The sequence below is a fragment of the Malaclemys terrapin genome, chromosome 3 (assembly GCF_027887155.1).
Source record: "Malaclemys terrapin pileata isolate rMalTer1 chromosome 3, rMalTer1.hap1, whole genome shotgun sequence".
Taxonomy (NCBI): domain Eukaryota; kingdom Metazoa; phylum Chordata; order Testudines; family Emydidae; genus Malaclemys; species Malaclemys terrapin.
In genome coordinates this window covers 142,071,956-142,088,333 of record NC_071507.1, presented here as the reverse complement: position 1 = coordinate 142,088,333, position 16,378 = coordinate 142,071,956, and the positions used below count along the sequence as shown (strand labels likewise).

At 44.2% G+C, this 16,378-nt stretch overlaps 1 protein-coding gene across 1 annotated transcript in view; it reads left to right on the top strand.

The window, feature by feature from the left end:
• The first annotated feature begins 790 nt into the window (after window positions 1–790).
• The window catches only part of HTR1E (5-hydroxytryptamine receptor 1E), a 42,838-nt gene continuing 27,250 nt past the window's right edge, over window positions 791–16,378 (top strand). The window contains exon 1 of the mRNA XM_054021476.1: window positions 791–1,290. The gene's annotated coding sequence lies outside the window, so the exon portion shown is untranslated. The remainder of the gene's footprint in view (window positions 1,291–16,378) is intronic.

Below are 16,378 nucleotides of genomic sequence, written 5' to 3'. Positions count from 1 at the left end.
GTGGCTTAGGCATGCCAATTTGCCAGAGGAGGGTCAAAATCTGGCAGGACCCAGGTAATGCATTTGTGTGCAGATCATGTAGCTGGAATAAGGCTGGGTCTACACTACCCGCCTGAATCAACGGGTAGAAATCGACCTCTCGACAATTGATCCCCGAATCAACGCTCTTACTCCACCAGCGGAGGTGGGAGTAAGCGCCGTCGACGGGAAGCCGCAGAGGTTGATTTTGCCGCTGTCCTCACAGCGGGATAAGTCGGCTGCGATACCTCAAATTCAGCTACGCTATTCACGTAGCTGAATTTGCGTATCTTAAATCGACCCCCCCCCTGTAGTGTAGATGTAGCCTAATAGTGGCTAAACTCGTTCCCCGTTGAAGCCGTGGATTTGGGGAGAGGGGAGCCCCAAAGTGGTCAGGATCCAGCTGTCACTCAACCATGGATTTGCTTAGGGGGACTGGAGTTGTTGGGTGCACTCAGAGCAGCTGGGCTGTTACTGACTTAAGCAATGGGATTTGGGGGGTTGGGGCAGGGGCTGGCAGATCCCTGCTTTTATCTTCCCCTCGAACCAAAAACCTGCCTCACTGTCTGCGCTGCGCAAAGATTCAAGGGGGAGCTTTGCATTCCCTGCCCTGGGCAGCTCCGCTCTGCGCAGGCACCAGCGATTAAACCGGGACTGGTCCGCCTGCCGCTCTCCTCCCACCCGTATTGAATGGGAAGCGGTGCCCCCTAGTGTCCACGGTGGGACTGGCAGCAGCTGGTACAGGCTTCCCCGGCAGAGTTTTCCTCGCAGCCTGAGCAGCTAGAGAGAAGTCAGACCAGCAGCTCCCCAGCTCGCTGCTCCTCTCCTCTCTGGCACTCATACCTGCACTACCTCTCTTTCCTCCTCCTGCTTCTTTGTCTTTTTGCGCCCCTCTGTCCCCTCCCCTTTGGCAGCTGGCTCCCTTTTCCGACAGAGACTGGGATCAGATTACACTGTGTTTCCTGGACCCACTGCGACTTCCCAAGTGGATGTAAAAGGCTTCCAAACACCTAACTCGCTGTAGGAAGCTCTATCAGCTGCTGGGCTGTGACCGGGCGGGACCCGCTGCTGCCGCATGCCCTGCTCCTAGGGCTGCCACAGAACTAGGAGACCCTTGGAGGTTCTGCTTGGAGGGATCTGGCTTTGGGAGACTGGAGCTGAAATCAGCAAGGAGAGGGCATGTCACTTTAACAGCACAACAGACCGTGGTGTTGTGATGACAGCAGCGCGGCTCAAGCCCGCGGGAGCCTTGAAGAGCCTTGGTTTTCGAAGGTGAGTAACACGCAGTGTGTGTAATATCAAGCAGGTTACTGTAAAAAAATGTATCTCGGATCGTGGCTTAAACAGTTGATCCAGCACTGTGTAATCAGGCAGGGTTGGTGTGTGTGCTGGTTGTCTAACAGCTGGAGAGCCTTCAGCATAAGACATTTCACTTACTATAAAGTTCCTTTTGTTCTTAGCCTTATGCTTTTGATTTGTGAGGTGGGATTAATGGAATTAATGTGGCATCTAAAATTCAACCGAGAAAATGCTACTGAAAGTGTGAAATTTTCTCACTAGCAGGGAGGGAGGGTCCATGAGCTAATAGGTTTTGTCTTTTCCACCTCCAAAGTCGGTGGTCCTGTGAGATGGCAGGTGTGAGGAGACTGCACTTCGATAATGCTGGATTTGTAACACCCGTAACCGAAAAGAGTCGGCTAACTCAAAATTAACGGTGACACTGAGGTCCTCTTAACTGAGTCACCCAGCCATGAAGCAATGGAATGTCATGTCAGTTTTACCTTGCAAGAACACTCAAGGGCACATGTGTTAAGGATGGCTTGTCAGCCTAGATAATTATAGTTGAACAGCGCCACTGTCATCTTGCTTCATTTTGAGAGAATGTTTACAGGATTGTTGAATATACTGTTGTTAGAAGTTGTGAAAATAATGTGTTGGATCCGTATTTACAAAGAGAACATTGAATAACAATATCTGAATACTAAACTAACACATTTCTTATATTGTACTCATGCTATATATATATCTAATATAGTTTATACATAGGATTTCAGAGACAACATAGACACTTCTGTATGGAATGGGCACAAAACCAGATAATAGCTAAAATTAATATAAGGTGGAAAGACACACAAAAAGTACTGCATGTTGAATTTTGCTCCAAGCAGTATAAATGGCTTTGTTTATTATTCTCACCAAGGGGTTAGGAAAGAGACGTCAGGAGAGGATAATAATGGCATAGCTAATGGCCACCCCTTTGAAACCACTGTGAAATCCTCTAGCTTTGCACCCATTCAGATGCTGCAAAATACTTCTTTGGTCACAAACTATAGGGGACAAGCTATGAGTCCACTGTTAGCCAGTAGGCTGCATTGCAATTTCCTTTGAGCAGTGTTTATTCCATTTTGTTTTACAGTGGTGGCTTGCCTATTCTTATACCTAGATGAAGTGATTATTCGGTTTGAAAAATAAGTGGCAGTTTTCCTTTAAATTGCACATCCCTACCAGCCTAGGGACCTAGACAACAAAAGTGAAATAGCTGAGTGGTGTGCCACAGGTGAAAATACTGATACCATTGCGCTAAGTATTTTCTGTGCCCTATCATCCACTTGAGCCATGAAGGAATATGAAGATGAAGAATGACATGCAAAAATGGTCCAAAATCTGTTAAGTCCAAAGGCCCAAAATGAACATCATCCCCCACTTCCTCAGACACTGTGGGGATCATTTCATGGTAGCACAGAATGGGGCAGAAGGGAATCTGTGGATTTAGCGGGACATGGATACGTACGGCAGAATCTGGACGGGCAACTATTTGTTTTACATTCAATATTGCCAATCCTGTATTCACAAATCATGAGACTGACTCCAAAAATCATGAGATTTTTTCAGGTAATACATTTTGGTTTCTTTTTATTTGCCTTCTGGTTTTGAGCCCTTAGGGTTCACATTTTCAATCTTTTCTGACACTTTTAAAAAAGAAAGCTGAGATTATCATGTAGTCACATGACTCCAGGAGTTGGGGCTTTAAGAAAAACACCAAGTATCACAAGACTGACAATGAAATCATGAGAACTGGCAACTCTATACATCATCCTATGACAAATCCACAGGGAAATACTTCATGCTTCAATATGTATCTTAAGTACATGCTTAACATTAAGCACATGCTTAAGTCCCATTGACTTCAACAGGTCTGCTCACATGCCTGAAGTTGAGCATACACTTAAGTGCTTTGCCTAACCAGGTCCTGAATCCTAAGCCTATAAGCATTAATTCCTACTCCACGCATTCAGAAGCTCTTGACAGACAAACTAAAGACCAAGCACATATGGGACAGTATTGCCAGCCTGGCTGCATATGGAGCAGTACTGACAGAGGTTCTAGGAACTGTCATGAAGCAGCAAACCATCAACATAGACACTGGATTTTCCTTGCAGATCTTAGGACACATGAGATTGTGGAGGACCAGGCTCCTGACCACTCCCTGAGAAGGAAAACATTATCTCCATCCCCATTACTACATGATCTATCCCAGTAGATCTCTTATTTGGTAAAATTAATCTTCACAGTAGACATACAAATACCAGCCATAAATTAATGTCAACAATCTAAATACCTGACAGATAATTTTAAAGGAACACTATCAAAGCTGACAGGTCCAAAATGTAACATTTATTTCTAAATCTCCTGATTCTGAAAAGAAAGCTATGAGCCCCTCTAAAATTAAAATCTGAACTTTATTAAACTGACTTCTTTCTTCCACTCACCAACGATATATCTGGGATCCAGAATACATCTGTGATCCCTTCCAAGTTTCACCCCACTTTTCCCAGCTGCTCCATTTTGGGGAGCGCACAAGATACTAAAAATCAGAAATACTGCAGACTGAAACAAAAAAAATCTAATTTAAAGAATTTCACATAGAGTTAAAAAAAATCCAAGTTAGAAATAAAAGCAATTCAGCCATATAGAAATGTCACCTGTATAAAAATACCCTTTTTGGAAGGGATTTGGATATTTAAATGGTCAAGATACTCACTGAGACAAATTCACTATTGGCATTAGTGTGTGCAACTTTTTTATTCAGGGCCCTCATCTTCTTAGTGTCTGTAAGGGTCTCAGACACATTTGGGTACTTGTAACAGAATGGTCTTCTGCTGTCCTACCCTGTTAACACATCTCAGAAGAAACCTTCATAAAGCTGCTGAAATGTTGATGGCTGACTCATTGTGGCAAGCGCAGCTCCATCCTCTCACAGAGGAGAAGGGGAAGTCCCGGATGGAAATCCTAGGGCCAGCCATGCTCAGGGAGGAAGTTCAGGCTGAGGTTTATATTGTATTATTGTTTTTGCATTCCCGATGAAGCCAGGAAGGGAGCAAGTTCAGACACTGACTCAGGGGAAAGAATAGGGACTCCGTCCATTCACAGCAGTATATTAATAACAAGAAATATTTTTATTATGCCAATAGTGAATTTGGCCAACTACGTCCCTCCTACCCACTTCACAGCTGCCATATGTGATTCTGGGTTTGCTCCTGCATGCTTGTGCATTCAGAATGTCCACTGGAGCCAATGGGTATTTTGGCAGCTCTAAAAATAGTGGAGTAAACTATTAGTGTCTCTTTAAAGGCAGCTCTAACAATGCTAGATTGAATTATTAGTGTATCACTGGAAGAGGACTACACTATTGCTAATTATATCTTCCCTAACTCTAATTGCTTAGCTTTCCTTACATAGCTATTTTTATAGATCTACTGGTAAGATTATTAACTTGGCTTTTTTAATATACTGTACATCTTTTCTTATAATTTGGGGAGTTTAGATGCATGTGCACCCAAGCTCCTTCAGGTCTATTCAGATTTGAAGATCTTGTTGCACACACTTTCATTGACAAGCTCATTTTCCCTCGATTGCAAAGATCTGACACAAACTATATGTCCTGACAATTAATAGACCAATATCCATCCCTCACATGTACCTCCACTGATGGGATATGTTTTAGACCAGGTGACGTCAATCCTGCCTTCCCCTGCCCTACATCTGTGAGCATGGAGGGCCACGACTACTTCTTGTTCCATTGAGCAACATGATGTTGGGATCCAGTACAGGGAGCCCACAATCCCTCTTTTTCACAGAGTGCCAGGGGGGTTGCATTTGCTCCAGTTTATCAGGAACTAGAAAGGAAGGTAAGTGGAGGAAGAAGGAGGGGCCAGCACACCTGTGATTATGTGGCCTTGGAGTTTATACTCCAAACCCTATTGTAAAGAAAGCTTAAAAAGAGAGTTTAAAATGAGTTTGTGTAATCTCATTTTTTTAACATGCAGTGCAGCTTCATTTTACCTGTTCTCCTGTGGTGTCTAGTGAAATGCAGGTTCGAACCAGCTAGTCTATAGGAGGTTCCTGTAAGATCAAGATCCAAGGTAAAATAGTCCTATCAGAGCTAGACTTGTAGCCGAGAGCCTTCTCAACAGCACCGTGGCAGGCAATGATTTTAATACAAGGGTGGTATTTACAGTAATAACATTTCCATAAGTTCATATCTGAGCTTTTGTTTTGCAGCTAGGCACACAATGGGTATTTTACTAGGAAAACCAAAGGATATTATAGGTCTCACCTTAAAACCGTTCTATATTGTGTGCATGTGATGTCTGTTCTTAAAGAAAGGCTGTGTATATTTAACCCCAAGCAGATATCGCTACCAAAGCCTGTCTTCAGTCTATTATATGTGTTCTCTTGGAAACTGAATTTTACATTGATAAGTGCTAACTTCAATAAGCAAATCATGCAAGTAATTTTTATTTTGGGTATCTTAAGCAGATTGTGCATAAGCTGTCAGTGCAAGAAATTTTATGTATTGGCCTTTGAAGAACCTTACTAGCTAGTACAGCTATAGCAACAAGTTTTCATTCTGGGCTAGATACTAGATACTATCTTAAGCTATTGGCGGGGAGAAGAAAGCTTCTATGTACATTATGGCTATATATGTATCACAGGATAAATTAATGCAGCATGAACTTTAAAGTGATGCTGAAAATGTATAGGCTCAAAGTTTCATTTACTTCGGAATTGCTATAGTCTGATAGGGAAAGGCCACTGGATTTTAGGGGTCAGTTGATTTTAAAAGAAATTTGGGATGTGCAAGGAATGCAGGGTTGGACCCTAAATAGCTAGAGCCAGATTCTCCCAGGATCCATGGGAGCCTAAGGCTATTAGCTTGGAGGCCCATATATGCTGGCAGCCTCTTCTTTCCCCCAGCAGTGTAGTTCCATTGAGCCATGCTGCCAAGAACTCCTCCTTAGTTGTGACGGCTCTGAGGGACTAGAAGAGAACTCAATGGAAAAATTAATACAGCCTTCTGCCTGAAAGAACATCTATGATGAAGCTGGAAGCGAGACAACGTGCATGTCCCCTCTCCTCTGACCTGACTCTACCCCTTTCTTCTGATGGAGCCTGAACCATACCGAAAGCTGTCTGCGGGAAGTGAGGGGGATGAGAAGAGGAGTGGATGGGGCCTTAGCAGCTTCTTCTGCAGAGAGGAGGCGGGATACACACATAGAGGACCCCTCCATGCAGAGATCAGAATGAGCACAAAAGTGCTGCTTTCATGGATTTCCATGCCATTTCAGAGAAGCTGCCAAAACTGCCACTAGATTTAGGGGGGAGGCCTTAAAAACACATTTCTTTGTATCCCTTCTTCTGGCTCCTTAGCAGTTCAATGCTATTCACTGCAGAATTTAGACAGGCATTTTCACAAGTTTCTCCAAAGTCCTCGCTCTTCTGAAAATTGTTTATCCAGCTTTCTCACTGCCAGCCATATGATGAAGGAAGATTTGTATCCACGTAAAGAACTACTCAAGAGCCTAGTATAAGGGAATATTTATAAAACAGGCAGTTACTGAGCTACCGTAGGTATCTGGACTTCACGATAATCCCTTCATCTTCAAGTCTCTAAAGACATTGTCTCGCCTGACTGTAATGTGTAGCTTCTAAATAACATCCTTCACTTGGGGCTCAGGTACGAACAGGCTGAGCTGCTGTAGGACTGGTAGTTAACAGCTCTCCCTCAGCGAGTGGTGTCTGGAGGAGACCACAAACAGGTAGGAGCCTCCAGAGGAGCAGTGAGGGGCACAACTACCAGCTGCAGAGGGCACTTCTCCAAAAACAGCTCTGTAATCACCTGCCATTGCTCACTGGGACGGGGGAAACAAGACCACAGTTCCACGCTACCCAGACACCTCCCACAAGGTCACTGAGCAGTGCTGCTGGCAGCACCTTCCTTGTGCTCAGGTTGTTCATGCTATGGGTGAACGTGGCAATGGCCCACTCAGGTCGGCATCAGCTACGAGGCACTTGATATTTCAATCAAGGTAAGGTGTGCTCCACTACTTCTTGTCAATAGTTGGCTTCTTGACACAGTCATGGAATTCAACTAAAACCTCCCTCACTGAAACAGTGGGAAGCACTCCTTGTAAAATGGGTACCCATAAGAAATGAACAGAATTAATTCCCTCTCCTGTGGCCACACTCTCTCCTTATAACCCAGCATGACAGATTATCCAGCCCATTGTGACATATTCCCATGACCTGTGAATGCTAACTCCAATTCATATGCTAGTTTTTGCTCTAGAAATGTTGCTACTGTTTCCCCTAACTCCCACCAGGAGAGAAACAAACACTGAGGGTACATCTACACTACAGGGGGGAGTCAATTTAAGATACGCAAATTCAGCCACGTGAATAGCGTAGCTGAATTCGACGTATCGCAGCCGACTTACCCCGCTGTGAGGACGGCGGCAAAATCGACTTCTGCGGCTTTCTGTCAACGGCGCTTACTCCCACCTCCGCTGGTGGAGTAAGAGCGTCGATTCAGGGATCGATTGTCGCGTCCCGTTGGGACGCGATAAATCGATCCCCAAGAGGTTGATTTCTACCCGCCGATTCAGGCGGGTAGTGTAGACCTAGCCTGACATACAGACACTTGAGAGATGAATGGAATCGTTCAGGTGCTGAAGTGGTGACAAAATGAAGACTTGTTCCTAACAAAAAAACTAATGAGCAGTTTTCAGATGCTCCATTTGGTACCAGCATTAGTATCAATTATCCTCCTTTGGTAATATTACATCTTTTAATAAGGTTCAGTAATGTCATCATTTCTCAACACTAATCTGACAAGCAAAGGCCTCTTCAAAAGCATTGTCTTGCTGCGTCGAGATTTCTAACATTTCAGGCTGTCAATTACTGAATGATATCTCGTACAGACTTCAGCACCCGACAATTCCACTAATCTCAAGTGTCTGTATGTCAACTTTTTCTCTTTTGGTGGGAGTCTGGGATAAAAGCAACAATGTTTCCAGAGCTAAAAGGTATCATAATGTGTCTTAAAGTCCTCAGGTCAGAGGAACATGTCAAAGCGTGCCGGGTAATCTGTATTGTTGGGTCTTAAGGAGCAAGCATAGCTGCAGGCAATTTAATTCATTTTCAGTAAAGAATTAACACTGGGTTGCATCAAGACTGCTACTGCTTCAGGTCAGAGCCGCTGTTCTAAAACCGAACTGCCATCCTCTTTATTTCCAAAGGTGAAAGATTGTCATATTCAGTATACTAAGGTGCAAAGCCTGCTGGTTTTATAAGATCTGCGTTGTAATCCTAGCACAAACTTCTTTGGACATTTAACAAGACCTAACACTTTCAGGTCATTTGGTTTTCCCCATGCTGAAACAGGCTCTTGCCAGCTTCTTCACAGTGCCCTTCATGGTACGAAGTCACAACCTCTGATGCCCTTGGTCACGTATTAAAACCTTTGCTTTGCTTCTGACTCAGCCTCTTCTGAGCTCCAAGTTCAGCACCTTAACGGATCCTCCCAACTGAATTGTACCCAGTTTAACATCCTCCAGCTGAGCTTTACAAAGCTGAGTAGGGGATTTAGACACAATAACATATGTGTCTAAATCTCTGAAATGGCTTTGAAAATCCAGTGTCCACATGCAACTCTAGTGATTTTAAATAAATTCATAGAGTCATAGGATTGGAAGGGACCTTGAGAGGTCATCTAGTCCAGTCCCCTGCACTCATGGCATAAAATAAAAGCAGATTTTTAGTGGCACATTGCAGATGAGAACACAAATAGAACAAAATAAAGTCTGAATAAGCATAACTATATTTACTCAGTGGGTCTTAATGTAGCCCTCTCCTGGAGCAGCCCTCCTCTCCAAGCTTGATAGAGTCTACTTGCTCCTTTATGGCCCTGTGGCCCATCCTGGCAGTAGTGGGCTTTGGGCTCATTGTTCTCCTGGGGCTGATGGCAGGTGTTACTCTTTGCTTACTGGCCATGGGAACTAAACAGGATTTTTTTGTGTACGCTGCCTCCACCTAGTGGCAGGATTTACAAAGGTGTTTATGTGCCTGAAGACACTGTACATAGATGCCTGGTGGGATTTTCAAAAGCACCTAAATGAGATAGGCACTTAACTCCCATTGAAATCAATGAGAGTTAGGCACCTTAACTACTTAGGTGATTTTCTAAATTCCTACAGGCACCATCTGCAGCCCTAGACATCTAAATATCTTTGTAAATCTGGCCCTTTCTTCTGTCTCAGGCAACTGAGCAGACAGATCGTTGGGGCCCTTCTCTTCTCTGCTATCTCCAAAGTATCAGGCACTACACTACTACCCCTTACTCAGATGAAAATATGGAGGCTAAATTGTGTTGCTCCTATTGTGTTGCTCCTATTGAAATTAACCATTGATTTCAATGGGAGCAGAGTCAAGCACTTTTGAATACCCCATCCAATGGGAATAATGCATATCATCTTAAAATTCACTCCACCTAGCTGATCCTTTTAAACAACTTGTGATGGACAGCACCAGTGCAGATTGCCAGCTCTTAAGCCCAATAATGCCCTGCCGTGCGATGCAGTACAGAGCCTGTATGGATTCTGTGGTTGATGGAATTGAAAACTGTGCTACCTGGTAAAGTTCTCAGGACTGTATAACATATATTTTAAAAGGTTACAAAATCCTGCATTTTTGCAGAAAGTCTGGATGATTGAAGGCCCTGTAGGCTGGCACTGTTATCCTGCAGGAGACGTACCTCTGATGTAACATCACCGGCAGACTATGTGTCGAGGAGTCATTCAGACTGTGAGCTGCTGCTACACAATGGGCTTGGATGGCACAGAAATAAATAGAAAGGTGTCTTTAAAATCAATTACATGCTGAAATCCCCTTCTGATCTGATTATCTGGAGCATTCAGAATGTAATTTTGAGCTTGGTAAAGTTTGGGCAGGGTGAGTTACTGAAACATTTTCAGGTCACCTTTAAGAAAGGCTGAAATATCCTGCAATTTACTTTACAAGCTTTTTAGAGTAATCTGTGTCTCCTTTATCCTGTCACACCGATCATTTGGTGTGATGATGAGCAACGGAAAATGTCAGATGCTCCTAATAACAACAGTTTTCATGTGATGCACAAAGATGAAATTCAATTCATTCAAGATGCAATTCAAAATCTGTCCTGAAAAATAGGTTCAGGGTATCTGATCATCTGGGATCTACCACTACATCTCCTGAAGGACATACAAACAAGAATGGAAGGTGTTTGGAGAAGGGATAATGTTTTTTTGTGTCTTTATACAACACCTAGCACTACTGGGCCTGATCCAGTAATCTTTGATTTTTTCCCTCTCAGCACAATTCATCCCCAGCTACAAATTCAGCAAGGCATTTAACACATGCTTAACTTCAAGCATGTGAGTACTTCCATTGACTTCACCTGGAACTACCTGCACACTACAAGTTGAGTACTTGCTTAAGCGCTTGCTGAATTGGGGCCACAGTGCAGCAAAGCTCTGACCCAAAATTCAGTGAAGTCAGGGGGAGTCTTTCCATTGACATCTATGGGCTTTGATGTCAGAGCCCAAGAGAATATATTAGGGCAGGGGTTGGCAATCTGTGGCACGCGTGCCAAAGGCGGCACGCGAGCCAATTTTTACTGGCACGCTGCTGCCAGCCGGGGTCCCAGCTGCCGCCCCCACTCAGCCTACTGCTGGCCTGGGTGAACGGAACCCCAGGCCGGCAGCGGGCTGAGCGGGGCTGGCAGCCGGGACCCTGGCTGGCAGAAGCCGGCAGATGGAACACTACACCTGGGTAGAGAAGGCTGTGCCCCCTATCCACCCCCTCCCACTTCCTACCCCCTGACTGCCCCCCTCATAACCCTCACCCATCCAACCCCCCCACTCCTTGTCTCCTGACCGCCCCCTCCGGGACCCCCTGCCCCCTAACTGCTGTCCTCAGAACCCCCCCATCAACCCCCACCCCACTCCTTGTCTCCTGACTGGCCCCTCCTGGGATCCCCCCATCCCAATCCGCCTCCCCGGGACCCCACCCCCCCATCCAAGTCCCCCTGCTCCCTGTCCCGACTGCCCCAACCCCATCCACACCCCTGACAGGCCCCCCGGGACTTCCACGCCTATCCAATCACCCCTGTTCCCTGTCCCCTTACCATGCCACTCAGAGCATCAGGACTGGCAGCCATAAGTACTACACCGTAAGTAGCACATTCCTATGGGGAGCAATTTAATACACTACACCTGGCCCCGCTCAGCCCGCTGACTGTCTTGGGTTCTCAAAATACGTTCTCGCACCCCTTATCAAAATTTACACTATAATTAGCTTAAAAACTTGAAAACTTAAAAACTTTATTTGTATATTACAGTAATTATTAAAAAATGTATAATGTTAATAAATACATAGGTTTGGTGAAAAAGTAGTTGTACTTATGTGCCTGTGCTTAATTTGTGTTTTCGATGATTTACCTTCTAAAAAAATCTCGCATGTCTTGCACCCCCAGAAAGGGCATCTCGCACCCCCAGGGGGTGCATACACCCCAGCTTAAGAACCACTACACTAAACTGATAAGATCTGCATTTTAATTTAATTTTAAATGAAGCTTCTTAAACATTTTAAAAACCTTGTTTACTTTACATACAACAATAGTTTAGTTATATATTATAGACTTATAGAGAGAGACCTTCTAAAAACGTTAAAATGTATTACTGGCACGCGACACCTTAAATTAGAGTGAATAAATGATGACTCAGCATACCACCTCTGAAAGGTTGCCCACCCCTCTATTAGGGTGACAAGGTGACCTGCTCAGCATCTCTGAAAATCATGCCACTTTTATTGATATGAATTCAGGCCCCTAACTTTAGGTCTCAACTTTGAAACGTTGTCTTAAGTCACTTGGCCCATGTTACCCCTTAAATCAATGACAAAATTGGGAACAAACCCCTAATCCATCAGACTTCATCTGTCTCCACTAAAAATGAGCTTGGATGGCCACAAATTTAAATTAAATTCATCATCCCCGGTTGACTATTAAGTTCTAATATTCTTCCATTTACATTCTGTAAGTAGTTTTATGTTGTCCCATTTTCTTGTTCCTTTGTTCTCAGAAATTTAACTTTTATGATAGAGAATTGGAGTGGGGAAATTAAAGACATCATAGTTCCCTGCTCCTTATCACTGACAAGAGAATTTGAACAGATTTAGCTACAACTAAAAATTAGGAGTAACTTGCGAGTCACAATAAATTCTGGGGTGAAAACAGAGCATCCATGTTATATTGTCTGCTCTTGACCGAGTTGCAGGAGGACTCTGAGGTTTTGTAGTGATAATCCACACTATTGAAACTTTCTCTTTATGTGTTTTTATAGCCCGACATCCCATTCAAAAGTCACTTTAATAGGCCTCCAATTTATGGAAAAGTTATAGCAAATCCTTATAATAAAGACCCAGTTCAGGAAAGTGACAGATGAATGTTCTGTGCTACCCGTTCCTGGAACGGAGCTGGACTGGCAATGCCACTGGATGATGCCATATCCAATGTATTGTGGTTTTCATCAGTGTTGCTGTGGATGTTTGTTGCATTTTTTCCTACAGTTACAATTGGGACGCTAGATAACGGTTGTTTTAGATCACCTTCAATGGAAATTTAATATAAGGACTGGAACAACACCTATTAATGTAATACAATATAGGAATGGCCAAAGCTATGGCGAGACATAATAAAATGAGAATCTGAGCAGTGTAATGGCAAAATTTGTTCTCTTTTATGTTTTGTCCCTGTACTAATTTCCCAAGTGCGATTGCACTGATAATTTTTGCTTTGATTGAGGAGAGGTATTGTCCACTCACAAGATAAGAGAGCAGACAAGAAAATCCAACAGGCACTTGAATGAATCACAAAAAGGAAACCTTTCAGAATGATGTAGTCATTGATGACACCACAGTTCACATACACAGAAACAAGAACATATTCTTTAGGACAGAGGTTCTCAAACTGTAGTCTGGTGACACGCGCTCCATTCAGGTGGTCCGCGGATAGTTCCCTCTAAGGTGCGCGCCTAGGCGGTTGCACACAAAACAATGAAGGGCCACTATTACAAAACAATGAAGCTCCACTAATTAGGTGCCTGGACCCAGGGGAAGACGCACATGTAAGGTGAGGTGGTGGCCTTGGGGGGAATCGGAGGTAGGTGGGAGGGGGCAGTGGGGTGAGAAGAGGGGTTGGGGGGAATTTGGAACGTGCAGGGCTGCTGCGTCCAGAGAAAAAGGCAACTTTCCCCAGGTCCAGAGCTGTGGCTGCCGGGGAGAGACAGCCCTCCTTCCCAGCCTCAGCTCTGGTGCTGCTGTGGCCGGAGAGAGAGGGAGAGACCTCCGTCATTCCCAGCCCCATCTTGGGGCCTGCCATGGCTGGGGAGAAAGGTGGAGACCCTGCTCCTTCCCACCCCCAGCTCAGGGGCTGTTGCAGCAGTGGAGAGAGGGCACATTCATTACATTAGAAAGGTCAGACTACTGATATTAAAATATGAGTTGTGTGCTTTTATCTGTAGAACAAAAAAACCCGTAATTATTAAGGGTTTTTTTATATAGTGCTTTTATCCAAAGTGCTTTACAATAGTTAGCTAATGGTACAAACAACATTTGGAAAGTGGTCCGCCAAGACCTTCAGCAATTTTCAAGTGGTCCGCGGAAAAAAAAGTTTGAGAACCACTGGTTTAGGGAAAAGGGGCCTGTTCAAATGAAACCAGGGCTGGAACATCCCACGGAAGTGCACACGTACTACATCACGGAAGACAAAGGGGCCACTCTTAAACTTTGAAGGTATTTCTATGCACTTATTAAACTTCTTGAAAACAATTTGATAACACTATATGAAAATCATCAGAATTCTTAACTAGCATTCTGTATGTGATCATGCAGGAATCATGAAAACTGACTTCTTCAAGAATGAAATCAACAAGGAAACCAGTCCCATTTGTAAGATGGTATGAAAATAACTAAAAATCTTGCAGATTCTTTCAAGGTGAGTACCACCTAATTCATATGCAGTCAGGATTCCATGGGAGTATTAGGAGTGGTACAGCTGTTCATGCTTTCAATAAATATTGTTAATGTAATAAAAGCACACAAAACATCATGACTGGTCTCCTGAGGTGCCTAATATTTCTGTTACAGATGAGTGGCCTTTTGGCCTAAATACACATTGGTCACTGCGTTCATCACTGAAGGAAGAATAAAATGGATAAAAATTCCACCACAGTGAGTATATAGCCAGCATACCATTACTATGTGTTAGCAATCACTGCAGCATTCCTTATTCTCATTAAGCAATTTTGTCTTAACAGATCACCAGACTGGAAGCTCATTGAAGTGGTTTGGCACAAGATGCACCACCTGCATGCACATATTAAACTACTCCACAGGATGAATTGTTGGGTGGTATCCACAAATACCGGAATACGATTTTAACTTGAGAATTTGTAAACAAGTGCATGGACCTTACTGACAAAGAACTGCCAGCAAAAATCTAACCAAACTATTCTAAAGATATTTCTCAAGAATAAGAAAATATGCCAGTTGCTTCCTCAATGTCTAGCTTGTGTCTCACTAGTCCCCCCTCTCCTCCCCCCCCCCCCCCCCCCGATCTATTACACCACAGATTTTTTTATGCGGGACAGAACGCAAAGCCCAGTGGGGGCTGGGGGAGCCTTAAACTATCTTTGCACCCTTCTTATCTGGGCTGCTGTAGAGTTTGGCCCCCAGAGCATTTTGGGTAGCCCTACAGTGCTGCCTAAATTATGGCAACCTGTCCCCAGCTGCCTCTGGGTGGAAGAACCACCAATATTAGCTGCAACACTACATGCTGTAGTCTTACCCTTGCTTACCTCCAAAACACCCCTCCTGGCCAGGGCCGGCTCCAGGCACCAGCTTACCAAGCAGCTGCTTGAGGCGGCCACTCCAGAGAGGGGTGGCACGTCCAGCTATTCGGCGGCAATTCGGCGGACAGTCCCTCACTCCAGCTCGGAGTGAAGGACCTCCCGTCGAATTATCGCGGCTTTTTGGGGGGGGGCTGCTTGGGGCGGCCAAATCCCTGGAGACGGCCCTGCTCCTGGCCCAACCCCCATGCCTGATATACCCCCATGCCGGGGGCCTTGTTGGACAACATAAACTGTTGTGTGCAAAGCTGAAGCCGGGGGATTTCTCCCTTGGCTAGATTCAAGGCTGTAGAAACACAAAAGGGCCCTATCAGTGGGAGGATCCTTTCCTGTGCCCCCTGTAGCATTTAACAATAAATATAACCACTTATTTGCTAGTCTAAAGCTGTGGCTCTCAACCTTTCCAGACTACTGTACCCCTTGCAAAAGTCTGACTTGTCTTGAGTCACCCCAAGTTTCATCTCACTTAAAAACTACTTGCTTACAAAATCAGACATAAAAATACAAAAGTGTCACCGCACACTATTGCTGAAAAACTGCTTACTTTCTCATTTTACCATATCATTATAAAATAAATCACTTGGAATATAAATATTGTTCTTACATTTCAGTGTACAGTATATAGAGCAGTGTAAACAAATCACTGTCTATGACATTTTAGTTTGTACTGATTTCACTAGTGCTTTTTATGTAGCCTGTTGTAAAACTAGGCAAATATCTAGATGAGTTGATGTACCCCCTGGAAGATCTCTCCGTACCCCCAGGGGTACGTGTACCCTTGGTTAAGAATCACTGGTGTAAAGGGCTTATTATTAATATAGCATATAAAACTGCTTATTGTGACTTACAGTATTTAACTTAATGTGGTGGCTAAAGGTTGTTGCATCAGGTAGTTCAAAGGCACCCTTTGAAATGTGGCTCTGTAGTGTATGAACAGTGACTGCATAAGTGCAGTCAACAGGCCTGCTCCCTGTATCAGTTATCAGCAGGTTGTGAAACTTCACCACTATTCACAGCTTGTGCCTCTCCGGGAAAGGGTTAAACCACTCTTCACACTTTTACGTTCAGGAAAAAGT